Below are 13,389 nucleotides of genomic sequence, written 5' to 3'. Positions count from 1 at the left end.
TGAGCGTCAGCATACCGTAGAGAAGGGGTGATTTACATAGTAATAATATCGAGATTCTCTAGAAGAGAGGGAGGAGATTATGCTACGGTTTCGAAGCTAAAAATTTCAAGCAATATGAAAAAATCGCATTTAATTATATAAGATAACCGATATCACACAACCGATTAGCATTAACGATTATCGAACGATCGTGCATCGCATCGCGTTTCTAAATAATTAATCCTTAATGTAGAACACAATAATTTCGCGGAAATATAGACGTCCGACATTATTGAAACCGAACGCACCCACACACGAGCAATTTATTAGAATTCCAATAATCTTTTATTAAAACATATCGATCGGCGTTTTAATAACCATTCTCGTACTACTTAGTACGAGAGCCATCGGCAAAAATAACACTATCGATTTCTCGCCTCCATTTTACCCTCGCGATTGTTGAGAGAAGGAATTTCTCTCGTCCCTCACATGAAAGAATCGGCCCTCCAACAGCGGAACAGTATTTCTTCCGGACGTTCTGCCGACGGCGTTGCGCTTCTTTCATCCTGCAGGAATTTAAGAGTTATCGCCGATGTCAGGAATTCCGGGAATCTCTAGCTAGACGCGCGCGCCGAGCGAACGGCGACAAGGGTGTGGGAGGAAGTGACGAGAGACGTAGATGAGAATTGGCCGATTAGAATATCAAGAGGTTAGTACAGCCTGGTATGATGCTGACATAATAAGTAGGTGGGATAAACAATAAAAGGGGTGAAGGAGCAGGAGCGAGGGTTGCTCGGTGTCTCTCCGCGGACAAAAGGGCTTCGGAGTCTGAATCTAACAGGGGCTTTGACGTCTCCCTTTACCCACGAAGAACACAATGTTAATTAACGAGAGAAGAGCGGCTACGCGCTCGCGATTCTCAATCAACGTGGCTGGCATTCAACCAGCGGCGAGTCCGTCTTGCGCGCAACAAAAGGGCCAACATTAACGGCGATCTTCGATCGCGTTATGCAAATTATTTACGAGCTCCAACTGTGTTTTACCGGCATAAAATATGCAAAAATTATCGTCCAAGTTTTTACTAACGGTAAAACGGTTTCCTCATGCCGAAAACAAAGTTAAGTTCGATAATTAACTGGTCGATACGCTCGCGATCTTACACGAGATACTCGCGAAATAAATCATCGACCTGTCCCTGATAGCGTCTCAACCGATGCAGAGCTGAATTCTAATACACTAATATCCTGTACCTTCTTTATCCGATCTTCTTGCGGACGCAGATATTTTTTGCATAACTCTACCATACGACTATTCCCCTCTCGTCGCCGCCATCAGCACCTCCCTCTCTCCGGGTTCTCTCTCTCCCTTCCCTCGCCCTTCGAGGCAACCCAGCCTAGATCCCCCCCATCCATCCCGACCACCACACGTCCCTTTTCCCTCCACTCTGACCAACTTCCACGACCTCTCCTACCGACACCTCATCTCTCGGCGCTCTCCCTTCTCTGTATCCCCCTCCTCCCTCTCTCTCTCCTCTCCTCTATCTCACCGCCGCGGTTCCAAACGCCGTACACGAGGCTGCGGCTAAGAGCAGAGCGACGTCGGCGACGCCACGCACCCCGACGTCGCCCTGACGCGCTCTACTGACGCTGCGGAGCGGAGATTAATGGCTTCGGACTCTGAAATCCTGGAAAATAAATAGCGAGACCCCGGTGGCGAGAGAGGGAGTCCTGCGGAGCAAGATGCGGTCCCTCCTTCTCCGTGGCTCTTCGCTCGCCTTCCCGTTCGCCGTACGAGGGAGCGAGAAAGGAAGGATCGCAGCTTCCCGAGGGACCTACCTACCACTACCATCACCACCACCATCACCGCTACCACTACCACTATCGCTGCCCATTTCTTTGTACAACAGCGTCAGGGCTGTCGATGAGATGGGAATGCTGTGCATTGTTCTATTGGAAATTCCTATCGCAACGAATTATTTCACGCGCGACAAAGGAAATTAATATTTTCAATACTTATCATTTAAAATTAAATATTTTTAATACTTAACATAAATATATATATATATATATATGTTACGATTTAAATTAGATTACAGAAGCACTAACGATAAACAATCAGCGGGAAACTGCGATGTAATTGCTGCGTTGTTTGCATAATATGTGGTCTGTAAGTCTCGGCCCTGTGCCCTTGCGCTGTCCGCTTCTCTCCTTTCGTTCCTCTCTTTATTACGCTCTCCCCGCGTTCCTCCTCTGCGTCCAGATCATTCTCCATCCCCATTCGTAACACCAACCAAAAGATTAATTGCTAATTCTTGCTACTGCAACCAGTTGCTACTAAACACGTATGGAGGCTTCGCAGGGGTCAAGGAACCGCCTTGCGCGCATATACGTTAAGTAAGAAATATACATGTGTTAATGAGATTCCTCTCGCAAACTTGCTCGATGATTAAAAGCGTAATAGGGACAGACTGTAAGCTATCGTCTCATTCGTGCTATAGAATCTGTGTTTGAGTACACGTTTAAAAATAAATGCATTCTTCCTCCTCGTATTATAAGTGACAGATCAAGCGCATCTCTTTCTCTGTCTCTCCCTCTCTCTATGTCTTCTTAAATTATTCTAATGTATTACATAAAATTACAGGAAGTCATTAAAGACGTATAGATCTTTTTGTTACGTAGGTAATTACGAAGCACGTTAGAATTACAAAGCTACGGTACAAGTATATTATCACACACGATTACTGGTAATATATATAAAAACTATCATAATTTTCTCAATAATAATAATATAAGAATATAGAAAACAGAGAACAACGGAAAATAGAGGAACACACTTTGTGCAAGGTTATAAAAAAAATATAACGACTGTAAATTATAATGTTACACAAGCGTACACTCCTCGAGTCGTTAATAAGCTGCGTTTTTAAGGTGAATTAAATGATTTAACGTCTAGTTATTTTCTTCTAGAATCTTTATATCCAAGAGCATTTTACTTTGCAATTACGTCATTGCTTTTTGCATCTGCCAACCGTTATCTTGCCGAGAGAGGAAGAGAGAGAGAGCGATAATCCATAATAAAGCCTTAATTAGAGTATCGAGAACTATTCATTAACGCGCTGCAAAAAGCAGTTCAACGTAAGACACGACATGCGAAATACTCATAATTATGCGATTCCAATTTAATAAATTTTAAAAACGTTTAAACTTCCCCGATACAATCATCATAATTATTATATCGCGATGTTTTCAATTTATAGCTATTAATTTTAATGCATACAATTATTGTATATTCCAAGTAGTTAAATATTATCATCTAAAACGATATTTCTTCTTTTACGTAACACGCTCTTGAGAAACGTAACGTACAAAGAGATACAAATATTTTTCAAAGCAAGAACTTATGTGTGAGAATCGTAAAATTATTTTTAATCGATTACAGAAAATCACAACTAACAAGTTAATTCCATCGCATTCTTCGAAGGCGATTTTAATTTTTATCATAACGAAGAGAGGAGAGGCGAGAGATGGAGGGCGATTTGATTCATGGAGGGGACAGAATAGATCGGTATGGTGTCTCTATAGACACGAAAGTGGGAGGCAAGGGGGAGATCGTAGCGTGCAGGGCCGTGCCAAGGCAATATCCATAGGAACACCCCGTCAGAGGGAGAGACGTAGAGACGTGCAATCAATCACAAGGGACCCTGCTGCCATGCTCGTGGCCCTCATATCAGCCGTAATACACAGTAAACATTTTTAACTTTGCCACGTTATTAATATTAGTTGCACGTCCGTTCCCGTACGTCTTGCAAATTTTTCTCTCGTATTATATATTATTTTTTGCCGCGTGTTATATACGTCATGCGAAATTTGCATAATGTCAAACACGATCATAACGCGCTGTTACGTGTGACTTTAACAAGAATAGCTTAAGTTTACCTTCCTGCCATATGTATGTGCGTAAAACGCGATCGTAAGCATCAAAGTGTCAGATGTAGCGTTAAGTACGAAGCAGTGTTCAAAATTATACCGTCGTTATGACCGCGAGTTGTTGTTTTTTGCGTATATACGTGAAACAAACATTTTTAACTTTCCTAGATTATTAATAGTAGTCGCGCGCGCACGCGACGTTCAGAGTTTATTCCCTTTTTTCGTTTGAAAAAGCATATAAATTGTAAAATATTAAGTAATATGTTTAACGAGAGCCTCCGGAGAAAATAGAACGTGTGTCGCGCGGCAATATTATTTTATAATGGCATTATTAAACATTTAAAATTATACATCGTTATACTAGCACTATTCGCATTTACGGTAGAAGTCCGTAAACACATTTCGAAGTTTATGGTACATCATGGTTGGCGTCTCTATATTTTGCGCATCGCGTTACGCTGTGTTACACCGCGAGCATTATAAAAATAAATATCACGTACGATATTAGAATTGCGTTCATTCGCTTGATGATCCTCTACCGAAAACGTTAATTCAGTATGGCACTTTGTCATTTCACGTTGATGCGGACATCATGGCGACCCATTCTGTTCCCTACGAATCAAACCTCCCGTTCCCTTCTGTGCGTGGCACGAATGAAATTCATCGTCAAGGAATGCGACTGGATTTATTTGTCCGCAGTAGCTTTGATATCCCCAGCAGGCAAAAGAGTATCGTGCATAAATTTTGTCTTAAACCGATCTTCTATTAATCATGCTACATTTGCCGCTATACATTTTGCCAGCACAGCTTAATCATTCAACATCTTAATGCTAGCGCGCGTATTTTTGTTTAAGTAGAATATAGAAAATTATTAATATATTTGTTGTGTTTTGAGAAAAATATGATTATTTTTCATCAGAATAGCTTTTAAATGATACAAATTTTATGTATGTGTGAGATATTTAAACAATTATATTAATATCAATGTGGTCAGTAAATTAAATTTAGATTAATTTTAATGTTTTTAATATAGCAATACACATAATGACAAAATATTTTCTTTCAGACTCTTTCTCCAGAATTTAATTTTTATCTTTACACTCGCAGCAAATCTACTTATATTTTATTAATGCAAGAAAAATCTTGCTAAGAAAGAAACATTGAAAAGACTTTATATTTCTAATCAAGTGATTGTACAAAATCAATTTTTATGTGTTTAAAATACCGTAATGCATTGAAAATATAAAATAAACATTTTTAAATATTGTGTATATATTGTATCACATTAATAATTTAGTTATAAATCATCTCAAAATATATACATCAATATATTATCATTAAAATATCCGAATGGCATCTCAGATATATGATAAAATGACAAGATTTCCCACCATATGATGCACTCTACAGAAACACATAAGCGAAACTCCGATTAAACTTATACCTCCAATAAGATACGAATCAAACACCAAAGAAAAAAAGCAAACGACACGATTAAAGTTACATAACATTCCAGTACTTTCGCTAAACGTTGATTGATGAACGCGGAAGAAGTACACGAAGATCGAAACACAATGTAAACGGATTAATCAAACGGAATCGAACCATCTATTTGTCGCAAAAGAAGAGATTGTTCTTAACAAGAAACAGTAATGATCATGGTATAAACAAGAGTATTTCATGCAATTGCTACATCGTTATAATATTTTCTCACATTCTTACATGTCTCCAAATTGTATAATTTACCATAAATCTAACAATATTTTGCAAACATAATTAAAATATTATTTTAATAATATTTTAATCATATATCTTTGATAGCTTAAAGTAATATTTTATAATTACACGCCTACATTTTATACATGCAAAATATGTAACATAAAAAATATGTATTATTAATAATGTATTATTAATGACCATGTATTTTATTCAACGGTGATGAATGCCTTTCTCTCCGTTGAAAACTTATAATTTAAGACAGAAATGAAAAATGTGAGAGTCGCGATGAAAAAAAAAATTTTTTCCGCTATAATATTTTAATCATAAAAATTGCATAATTAAACTAACGCATTAATTAAAGCCAGACGTACTTTCTATAGAAATCGTTCCTCAAATCCTATCGCGCGAGTCTGCTCGATATTTTAAATATAATAATTAGTTAAAAGTGTGTGTGCGTTTAAATCTGATTCTACATTAGATTTATGAAATATTTTGTTAATTACTGATGAGAGCTTTGTTGTTTCTCTTTTACAGCTTATTCTTACGAAGATTCAATGAATTTCACTCGCAAGATAATTCGATTCAGAAACTTTGCAAGTTTCTATCTCGATTTCACACCCGATCAAGCCAACTGCCAGTTTACGGCGCTTTTAGGGCTTTCAGGAAAGGCCAAACCTATTCCATATATCAAACATAAAGATAGCAAGACTGTGCATAAAGTTCATTTACAGATTAGAAATTTTTACTACAACGATATGTTTTAAGAGAGCGAGATTTTTTAAATATTACATAAAACATTATATACATTATATCACAACATAAAATACTGAATATTGAATTTCAAATTAAATTATGAAATTATGGAATTTTTACTCCGCAATCTCGTTTGTTCAGATACAATATACGGATGTATCTTCGTGCGACGGGAAACATTTTACGAGACACAAAAAAATTGCAGACTAATTTTAATCACTTCTCAATCATAATTAAAAACCTCAACCACGCAAAAGCGAAATCCTTGCGAAACAATAAGCATAAAAATTTAAACTAAGCAAAAAAATGGGAGTACAAGATTATCTGTAAAATACGTCATCTGATTACATCGCGCACGATATGATTAGACACGCAACATGCATAATTTCGAAGCAGATTTCTGAAGTATTCATTAAAGATTCATATAAAATCTCCTGAAGGTTGCTAAGGACGTGTTTCTCATATGAACGAAAGTTTATTCTGAATTTTTTTTGTACTAGTCTTACAGTTAATAATATAGGTACGATTATTAATATATCATATATTATTAAGTTTATAAAGAGCGTCTGGAATCGCTAAATTTAAACTGAACTCAGTTTTTTCATATTTTGATCTTTATCACAACAGCAATATTCTGAATTTGTTTCGATATCAAACACTATCATCAACATTGACGCTTGTATATCATGTAAATGCACGTATATATTTATACTTTTGAATCTCATCTAACTTGTCTATTTTCCAATCTCACGACTTGTAGATTTTATGACTCAATCACTAGGTTTACATAGAATGATTTATCAACGTTTATGAAAATAGGTTTTCGTATCTATATTAAATGCATTACATTGTCCTAGGCAAACGTCTATGAGTTTTGAAAGAACACCAATATCCATCACGTAAAATTGAGTTATATTTTAGCAGACAGTAATGCTTCAAAACAATTCGTGTAATCATTAAGGAATCATTAATCTTGTCTTTCTTTTACGCATATAACAATAAACATCGTTGTTAGAACAGGTACTGCATGTGAATATGTTGATGTTATTAACTCAACGGAACAATAAAGACCGATAATAAAATAATCCGTTCAAAAATAAGCGAATCATTTATCAAGTCGAAAACAAAATAAATATATTAGGATTTGGCAAAATATTATTATCAAGTAATTATTATAGCAAATAGAACAATTTTTAATAAAACTAACAACAGAGCTTTGAATTTTTAATCTCAACTAAAAGGAATATTTTTAAAAAGACATCTATGAGATGCGCAAATTAATGACTGACGAATTTAATTACTTACGTAATTTAATTGTTTTTTCCCGATTTGAGATTTGATTTAAGAAACACATTGAACATGTGTTTTACGAGAAATGCAGATTTAATTAGGACACATAACGCAATTGAAATGAATTATGCAAAGATACCTGTCACACATCCCGTCGAGAACGATTCGACATCATTTTATCAAATCGTCGAAATCGAACGACGTAACTTATACAATATTGCGTAACGTTGGAAATTCTACCTGCGCATTTCGCAAGGTTAGACACACTTTAGCCTATTCAATCTCGACAACAATAACGCGGGGGCATTTCCGCAATAAAGAAAACTTCCAGCGTGCCGTCTAAAATAAGCACACGTGTTGCGGTTTTCTTTCGGAAACTGGAGCAATTTATGGGGCGTCCAAAAATCGGTGCAATATTCGACCTAACCGCATACCTCGTTGACATCTGGCTTTTTTTCTCCATGGAACATAGCCCACATACGTACGTTCCTAGTGCGCTTCTGTGCGCACCAGACTTTCTCTGACTTTGCGTCACGTATTTTTAAATGAAACGAAAATTTATGCCTCGCAATATATCCACACAAGTTCGTAGATAGCATGTGGCGGCATGGAACCGACGAAAAAAGCAAAAAAAAAGCTACCGTACACGCGTATGCGTGTATGTGCAAAATCTTTTTGCGCTATAATATAACTTTATCAGTTTTAATAAAATCTGACAACCATATGACGCATCGTCAGTCGAAGCGGTGTCGCTGCAAAGAGCAGCGGAAAGCATCGCGAATTTTTCAGGATTTTTCCACATTCGATATACATATTTGTGCGAGCTGTATTTACATTCACTTGCGATATCGCTAATATTTCGACGGTTGAATCAATATTATTTCCTATCAAAAATAATATTCAAATGAAGATAAAGAGCAGAGGGAACGATGCGAAAATTTTACGAGAGCGACATATCGTGTGATTAAATAATCCGCATAATTCAACGTATTATTTAAGATATATATGACAGATAATTTGAAAGACAACGTTAGTAAATTACTGTACGAGATGTGTGGCATAAAAGGAGAGATTAATTTTTTAACTTTAAAACTAGTAATATATAGGAGAAATGCGACCGTGTATCATGACAATGCATCTGCTCATTCGGCGTTTTCGTAAATTTGCGGCTAAAAAACACGTTCTTTCGCGCAGTTCTCTTATTTTCCAAGCTTATATGACTGTTCTATACTGATTAAAGTTGAGACTTTCAAAGACTACATATTATTTTAAGAATGTTTTAAGCGTTTACAAAATCGTAACATAATAAAGCTGACATAAAGCATATTGATACAAGTGCATTACTTCCAGATGACAGATTTTATATTTTATTAGCAGATATTATTTTAAAAACAAGTGTGTCATGATTTTTAGGTTAATTAAAGCAATAAATGATCCCTTGATCTTCATTAATATTATATATTACATTTTGTGTCCTAAGTAACTTTTAAATTATTTTTAGTAAAACTAAATTTAATTAAATAAATATAATATTATATTCTTAATATGATATTCTTATTCTTCCTAATATTATATTATCTTCTTAAAGAAAGAGAAATCAAGCAAGACTAAAGAAAATATTTTTCAAGCAAATAAAAAGCGCAAATTTTTTTATCAAGAGAGAAAGATATAAAAATTTATATCATATTGCTTTTTTTCGTTCATGCATTAGATTACTTACCAATCCTGCAACTGTCCAGAATTTGCAGCATCGTCAGCAGCTCGGCATCGTGACGTCAACTGCAATGGATTTCCGATGATGAAATAAACTGTAACAGCAAGCATTTTTTTTTAATTAAATAATAAAACCAATACTTGATTTTATTATTAATCGTTTTGTAATCTCTTTTGTTATCTCTACGAATAATTTTCAATTTCTATGACTCTAAAATTACTCAACAGTTTTATGAAGGAAAAATTTATTTGAAACAAATCGAAATTGGTAATATTTCCAAAAGGTTAGAGATTAGAGGTAGAGATTTTCTCTCTCCTTTTCCCGCCAAGATAATATTATCTTTGTGACAAATTTTTACTACATTTAAAAATTGCACGATTTGTAATTAATAATATACAGTAAACTACTGATTTAAAACTTAAGATACAGTACATCCAAATCTATTATTAGAATATAATTTCTCCTTACCCATCATCCAATAGTCCTTCTTATGAATCAAACGGCCATGGGAGAAATTCTTGTTTCTAGCCGACGCAAACAGGATACGAACAACAAACTGCAAAACTGTTACAGGAAATATTAACGCTAGCGACACGCGAACAATCAAATCGAACTACTAGTCGAAATGAGAGCGAGACAACGTTGCTTGCGGAGAAGAAAAAAAAGAGATCGATTCGACAACCGGTCAACCTTCCGATCCTGCCAGGTGGCAGCACCTCGCCGCGATTTCTCCCGTCAGTGGCAACGTCGATATGGCCGCATTTTTTTTTTTTACCTTTTTCTCCTTTTTTTTCTCCGTTCACGTTGCTGGCAGATTAGGCTAATGCGATGGACCAGATGAGATATGGGCCAGCGAATGGGAGTACAGTACTCGCATGGCAGGGGCGTGACTGTACCCTGGAAACGGTCGTGTTCGGGGCCGCAATCGCGACGTAAACTAAGTGCTGGGTGGAGCCCCGTCTAGGCACTACCTACTCGATGGAACCATCATACTCTACCTCGAATGTCACGGGGGTAGTCTAATGGTTGCCGGTCTCCTTGAAAAGGCGCCAGTTTTGAATCGCGATCCAAATGAACAACATAACGATTGCATAGTTTGATTGTGGCTTTGTTCGACGACCGTCTCTTTGATCGGATCCATCATCCATGTGCATCATATCGCTATGCCGTTCAACCCTTGACAACTGACTCCGATGTGATCCGACTTTGACTTGTTGGTAGAAGAGCATTTTTGTATTTTGTATATTTCTGTTTAATTTATTTATTTATTTATTTTTCTTTAAATTTCCTCCGATATTTTTCATGAGGCAAAAATGCAGTGTGCCTGTCATTATAACAGAAATGTTTTAGTGGTATCAGAACTGGTTTGTATCTTCACAACTTTGAATCGTTATCCATTTAAGCAATAGGTCACAATAGCATGTAGTGATATTAGAGCATCATCATTCACGTTGATTTATTTGTATAATACGATATGTGACGAAAGGACGTCCAACAACGTTTCGTTCAACAACAAGTCGTTATAACGATTCTGTTGAAATCCACGATAATATTTGACAGATAACGTTTATTGAATCTGAAACAAGAAAACACATTTTCTTATTATTTTATTCGAAATTTAATAAAATCATTCTAATCATTTTTAAAAAAATAATCAAGAAAATTTTAATAAAAGTACAGATGTGGAATAAAATCTCTCATACATTAATCATTGCAAAAAACAATTACAACGACGCAAATATGTGTGCGTAATAAACAACTTTGCGATAGTATTGATGTAACGTGAGATGGGAGAAAAAGAGCATCGGCAAAATCCTCTCAATTTATATTCGCGATACTACTCACGTCACGCCTGATTCTTCGCGAAGGTTTATTGAATCCACGAGATCGCGATATTTTTAACGGGGAACAATGAGAGGCGAATGTATTTGCGCCAATCTCGCGTACAATGCATCCCAATGACCCAGGGTGAGAAAGATTTTAAAAAAACGCCCGTCCGTCGAACAAACACTTTTCAGTCTATCAGACCCCGCGCGGCAGTTTTTCATGTCCCGTTTACTCGCTCCGACCCCTTGCTCATTCCCACGCCATTCGTCTGTCTACCGATATTCGTCGGTAGGGCCATATCTCCCGGCTACTTTTCAATTTCATTCGACGAGCATCTCCGCTCCACCCTCGCCGCCCCGTGTCGTCCAATTCTGAACGACATAAATCCGATAAGTTTTTATTATTTAGCATATCTGCGTAGAAGCACGGTGTATGTACAGTAGGAGCACAATGTCGTCACCTAGAATCCCGTTGAGAGGCTGCTTGGTACGAGAGCGAGACAATGACTGTTAAGGGGAAGGAGAAAGAGAGAGGGAGATAGAGAGAGAGATGGGGGATGGTAGGGGACCGAAGAGAGTGGCGCAGCGGCGAAATTTCTGTCGCGAGGCTACGCGTAGCACGGTTGGCGGTCTCCCGGGGGATGCCCCGTTGATGTCATCGGGACATCCGGCTAATTGCGAGGATGTTTTGTTAGTTTCTCAGAGTACGCGAGTCTCTCCCCTTACAAGGTTTTGCATTTAGCCTTTCTATATCGGCGACGTATATCCGGACCCGAACTTCCTAAAGCACGTAGAAATGTTGCGCCCGAGCTCGAAATAAATTCGCATTAACGCCTTGACAAATGTCAAGTCGTATCTCATTACCGTAGTGTATGATGAAAAATTTAAAAAATATAAATATATATTTGATTGGATTTTTCTGCGTAAATATCAGTATCAGAAGATATTTTTCAACATTTTTTCTGGATTGAAACTGCTTTAATATGCAAAAATATGCTCCATCATGTGTAAAGTAATGATACTAATATTAATTAATTATATATTAATTATATATATTAATTCTATATATTAATTATATATATATTAATTTTATATATTAATTATATATATTAATAATATATATTAATTCACAATTATATATTACTATATTGTGCATCTCATTTAAAGGAGCGTATATCGAGTATTTAATTATAATACTATCGCAAGCATTACTTGATCAAAATAAATCAGTAGATTAATTAAATCAATTACAAAGTTACCCTCGCACATTTCAGTAGACGCACGCATTAATTGACATACCAGAGATCATACGTTGTGATGTTTTAGACGCAAACATTGATTGCGAAAGAGATGCCGGCTTCGCTTGGCGGTTTACAGAGCGGTAACAGTGTTCGGGGATAGTGAGCGTATCCCAGGGAGGGAAGAAAGGAGAGGGGGTAGCGATATTATTGATTTATGTCCCGTTATACGTTATATATCCAACGGTCTTCTCCGCAGCATGCAATGATCCACCCCAAGTACACACAATACTTGCACAATGTTTACACCTGAAGGTGAACCATGTAATAAACTTTTCCCCCAAAATTATTACAGCAATCGGTGTATATTTTTGTACATTTCTTATTTATGATTCTTTTGTAGAATCTTGATATACGTATATATATATATATATATATATATATATATATATATATATATATATATATATATATATATGACATACAAGAACCGAAAAGATAAAATTATAAAATTTTATAAAATTTTATAATTTTATCTTTATTATAAAATTTTATTAATTATTAACGTTATATAAAGTGCACAGTAAGTAATTTGAATAATCCGTGCAAATAAAAATAATACGAGAGAGATCTTTAAATCTAAAAATTAAATTCCAAATCTGTTTCACAGAGCCTTGTGACACGCGAGCGTTTAAACCTCCATAAACTCCTGATAATTGTCTACGTTATCGGACATCTTCATCGAAGCCGATCATCGCCAACGGGAAGCGAACACCAGCGGAAACAGCCAGCCGGGATGAGCGAGCGCGTCTATCGCGTACGCGCGCATTTCCAGGGAAGTAGACGTTTGCGTTATCAATTATCTTCGATTTATGATTTACATCGCACACGTAGCAGCGTGTTATACGATTATTGTGCCGAATGATACGCGGCGGAAATTAGGC

General features: G+C 36.4%; 1 protein-coding gene across 1 annotated transcript in view; it reads right to left on the bottom strand.

The window, feature by feature from the left end:
* The window catches only part of Antp (homeotic protein antennapedia), a 185,369-nt gene that overhangs the window by 59,683 nt on the left and 112,297 nt on the right, over nucleotides 1-13,389 (bottom strand). The window contains exons 5-6 of the transcript XR_014435272.1: nucleotides 9,850-10,957; nucleotides 9,388-9,475 (exon numbers count right to left, since the gene is read on the bottom strand). The gene's annotated coding sequence lies outside the window, so the exon portion shown is untranslated. The remainder of the gene's footprint in view (nucleotides 1-9,387; nucleotides 9,476-9,849; nucleotides 10,958-13,389) is intronic.

Source organism: Camponotus vicinus, unplaced genomic scaffold (genome assembly GCF_025532165.1).
Source record: "Camponotus vicinus isolate PSW18456_S1 unplaced genomic scaffold, iyCamVici1.0 SCAF_10, whole genome shotgun sequence".
In the NCBI taxonomy this organism is placed as follows: domain Eukaryota; kingdom Metazoa; phylum Arthropoda; class Insecta; order Hymenoptera; family Formicidae; genus Camponotus; species Camponotus vicinus.
Note: the sequence above shows the minus strand (reverse complement) of the source record. Positions and strands in the feature narration are given on the sequence as shown.